General features: G+C 32.1%; 1 pseudogene; it reads left to right on the forward strand.

Moving 5' to 3' along the window:
* Window positions 1–3,803: 3,803 nt before the first annotated feature.
* On the forward strand, window positions 3,804–3,903 carry LOC122124783 (annotated as a pseudogene).
* Window positions 3,904–5,042: the final 1,139 nt, after the last annotated feature.

Here is a 5,042-nt window from a genome sequence, read left to right on the forward strand (position 1 = left end):
CTCAGGGGTGGGTGTCAATGCTCTCAAGGTAGAGTATTTATTTTTGAGGGCACTTTAGACACGAGAAGATTTTCAAGGAAAAAGAAAAAAAATTATAGCTAAATATTTGTGATTAAAGGTTCTTGGACTGGTATTTTGGAGACAAAGTTTTGCATTACAGTTTATCCTCATTAACATAGATGTTGAGTTTTCGTGGCAACCAAATGCAAAGGGGAAGTTTAATGGATTCACTTGGAAAAGTAAACAGTATAATAGAAAATAATGGGAAATAAAATTTAGTGAAATATTTTGAACAATTACTTTGCCAGAACAAAGAAGGGAAGATATAATACAAAATCATTTGAGTTTATTAAAAGTATGAAAAAAGAGTAATGAAGACAGATGAGAAGAAACAGCGAGAAATGTTTTCTCTCCAGAGGAGTAATGCGTTCTTGATCTTGTTTCTTCCATTCTATCTTCACAAGCTATCAAGTGTGCCTCATGACTGGAGTGTCCAGTTCAGACAAAGAGCACTCACAGATGAAAATATTTGCAGTAAGTGTAGGTGATTTATAACCTTTGACAATGTACTTAATCTGTTCTAAATTCTCCCCTACCCCAAACTGCCCTCTTTGAACAGCTTTGTTTGCTTTTCCCAAGACTCCCCTTCATTAACTGCTTAAAATTTTGATAGGTCATATTCATACTCTCTAGAGATTGCTGTTTGGTTGTGATTTTTGTGTTTTTTGTTTGTTTTGCTTTTTAACTGAATTTCAAAAGGTTGTGCAAGTATGTTACAATTAAATATGTCCATCTAATTGTCTAATGCTCCAGGATCAGAGTCACTCCTTCAATCATTCTCAACCAACTCCTTCTCCGAGATTTATTTCAGATTTACCACTTCATTTATTACATGTGTATATTGAGTATTCTAGATATACTTACCCCTTGTTCCATTTTTCATTCATTCTGTGTCTTTACTATTATTCCTCTCAGGTTTCAATTTCCTGATAGTCATTCTGTTAAACTGTCTGTTAATATTTTGAAAGGTTTATATACATCCCATGCAGTTTCAATCCCGCATATACATGAACTGATGTCAGCTTATATTTCCATAATTCATTTGCAAGACTGGAGATGTGAAGCACCTAGACATGATTTTATTCTCATCCATTTGGAAGATTAATCTTTAGTCAACAAGAAAGTTTAAAAATGGCTTAGAATTTATTCCTACCAGTTTTTATAAATGGCTTTGTAAAATGGTGTGATTATTTTATTTTACATGGGATAATATTTTATACTACCTATAAGTTTTGGAAAAAGAAGAAAACTAAGATTTACTACTATAGAGGAATATGATAGAAATAGAAGACAGATATTATGTTTGTCACATCTCTGATGAGTACCCATATTGAAGACTTAAAGTCTTCTTACTATGTTAGACAGGGAAAACATAAAACAACACATGATAAGGTAAGTATTAGTGACTTTTTATAATATACCTTCTTATGTGATGAAATTTACTTTATTAGCTAATTTTTGGGTTTGAAATATGGGATGCTGTTCTGTTTAACACATTTCGGGAAGGCACCTACTGAACAACGACAATGGTGTGGAGGGTAATATTTCTACACTTTAATGAATGGTTGAACTTGTTTGGAATTAGTGCTGGGTAAATAAATCAATTCTATTGTAACTTGCCCCCTATATTGAAAAACTTGTAATGTCACTATCATCTACTTGTCAAGTATTATTCTGGTGAATGTGATTTCAAAAAGTTTATTTGAAAAGGAATATACATTCAGGAGATTAAATGTAGGTTATCATTGGTTTGAGAATGACATTTTTATACTAAACAACCAAGTTTTACTGAAGTAACAGTTTTTTGAAGCACTAAGGATCTTCTCAATTAAAGTTTTTCTAAATTATATTTGACCTCTAAGTCAAGACTTCCTAGCTTTGGTAGACCAGTTATGGATCTACCATTCCAGGAAGTATTTTTTGACCTACTTATGCTGGGCTGAAATCTTTCATTAATCATTAGGAAAGGGGTATTAGAAATAATCTTGTGACATTTGTGATATTGTTCACACAAATGGGCTTGTCATCTGTAATTTGAAAGTTTGAATTACAGTACTTTCTCTCATATTTTATTACCTCATCTTTCATTTTAAGTTGACTTGCATTTCATAATAGCTTATTGCTAAATCCTCCAAGGAATTAAGGACCTGAAATATTATAGGAAATGAGAAAATTGAGAGGGGTCTTCAATTACTTTATGTTGGCATGTTGCATGGGCCTAGGTGAGAAGTCTTGCTCTTGTTATCTGATGATGCAGATAATTGGGACCTGGTATCCTAGGACCCGTGGATCCTGCAGAAGAAAAATAGCTTTTAGACATCGTATCAGCAAAATTTTGGTATAATCAGTAAGAATGCTTCAGAAATATGGAGAAAAACAATTTGGGACCAGCGACTTAAAACAATAAACAGAGCAGCATAGTAAAATCCTTTATAGATTAGAGGAAAACAGTACTATTTTTTTACCATGTGAATTCAAAAGACCAAGAACACTTAGAAGGTATCATAAGTTTATACCGAAGACATTGCATTGATACTTTTTATATTCTAATATTCTAATCCTAATTATTTATATTCCAAACTATTTATGGGAATAAATATCAATTTAGTTGTCAAATTATCATCTAATTCTAGTAAGTTTCACTGTGAAATTTAAGATCAGCACATGTAAATAAAAAAATATAAGTATATATAATATAAGAAATTATTTTCCATTGTTCTGTTGTGGTTAAGGTATCAAAGGCAACTCCGTTTTAAAGTATTGTTCCATTATCTCTACTTCAGTTTTTGGTAGAGTTAGATCTAAAGCTTTACCATTTCAAGATTTACAGCCTAGAGGCAAGAGGAAACACTGTGATTAAAACCTTATCAATTTAAGGTCAAATATTGAGGAGAAACATATGAACTTGTCCAGGAGCTATGGAAATATTTGTTAATAGAATGTCAGTAGTGTAAGTTCCTGCCTGGTTGGATTGTAGACAGGCTAGGACATTAGGTAATCATGCATATGAACAATATTTTCACCTTCTTGGCTTTAGCTACTTTTGAAATGTTTTGTATAATAAACAAAGGTATTTTAATAAAATACTTTGAGTATCTTCCTTTAGCTACCAACTCATGGACAAGGTCTAAGTGTCCACTGTAGGCTTCCTGATGAAGAGGAGTATACTCATCCTCATGCCTATTTTTATAAAATACATTCTATTCGTTCTCAACTGTTCATCTCTCTATGATCCCTTGTAACTAAGATTACTTTTGTTCCAGTTAGACAATCTATGCTGTCACGGTAAGATATTCTGATTGGTCTCTTCCTTCATGGAAGGAGGGTAAAGGGTCAGGTAGACATTTGTGCCATTGAGAACTTATTTGGGAAATTTTAAGCTGCAGAAGTTTAGAAGTAGCTTTTAATAAGGCATACTTTGAATACATTAGCTCCACAAAGCTAACTCAGTTGATAAGTAAGTACTTGAAAAGCCATCACCTTTGGACTTAGTTATAAAGGCTTCAAAATATGATCAAATTTAAAATAAAAAAGACAAAATAGTCATTGACAGAAAAATTACAAATGTGAGCAATCCACCCAACACTATATAAGTTTTTTTTCCACTATACACAGAAATTTAGAGAAATAAAATCAATAACATCTTTAGGAACAATAAGGGTTCATTGTTACAAATAGGCAACCAAGGATATATGCCTGTATAAAGATTGCATCATTAACTACTTAAATTTAGAGGATACTACATGCTTCAGCAGCAGGTCTACCCAAATGACAACAATACAGAGATTAACATGGCACTTGCATAAGGATCATATAAAAATTTGTGAAGTATTCCATATTTTTCATTTTTCAGATGCAAGAAATGAAAAACAGTTATTAAAAAGTTGATTATAAAATACAAGTGGAACAACATATATAATTCATAGAATTAAAGGTTAGTTTGACATCAGTGTTTAAATCTTCACCTTAGAAAGGCCTTTACATAGCATAACATTTACAAAACTTGAAATTAGATAATATTGTCATCTTATCCCAAAGAAATAAAATACTATAAAGACCTAGGAAAAAAAGGAATCTGAAACTTTTTCTATATGGAATGCAATTTGAATGGACACATTTATTAATTAACCTATATATTATAAAACAATGCAGAATTCAAAATATTATATCTAGGAGAGAAGGAAATAGATTAAGGACATTATACAAACATAGATATACTTTTTTCAGACAAGCACCAGGAATACCTTTAGTTTCTATACTATTCATTTCCACAGATAAGTTAAAATTATTTCTGATTAAAAAAAATCACAAACTCTGCAGAAAACATTATAGATGTATACAAACAACTCTTGAATACATTTTGACATCAATGTCAGGCAATTCACTTGGAAGAATAACATGGAAATCATGATTTTTTAAAGTAAGATATTGCTGTTGCTTTGCATTGTGAAAATATTTTGTAGGGACATGAAGGATGAACTGGCAGTTTTGAAATTTAAGAAACTTAACCAAACCATTACGACTTTTGTACGGACACAAAGGATGAACTGGCATTTTGAAATTTAAGGAACTTAACCAAACCATTACGATTTAGGAGAACAATTTGTAAAGCCTTTCACAACTTTAAAGAGGTAGTGATACATACTTATCCATTTTGCAATATCAAATGCAGTTTCTTCCAAGTTGTTCTTCAGACCTGGTTTGATATAATGGTTCAACAGAAGTAGATACAGCATATCTTTGCTATTTCTATTCCCAGCAGCAAGATGCAAGGTGATCAAGAGGACTTTAGTTTGGGCATTTGTATCTGCATCATGATGAAGTAAGAAAGAAACCACTCTGGTATTATTCCACATATAAGCACTGTGCAGAGGTGTCCAGCTATTCACAGTTATTGCATGACTATCTGCCTTGAGCTACCAACTCATAGACAATATCTAAGTGTCCACTGTAGGCTTCTCGATGAAGAGGGGTATACTCAT

Source organism: Dipodomys spectabilis, unplaced genomic scaffold (assembly GCF_019054845.1).
Source record: "Dipodomys spectabilis isolate Male_0828 unplaced genomic scaffold, ASM1905484v1 ptg000246l, whole genome shotgun sequence".
NCBI lineage: Eukaryota > Metazoa > Chordata > Mammalia > Rodentia > Heteromyidae > Dipodomys > Dipodomys spectabilis.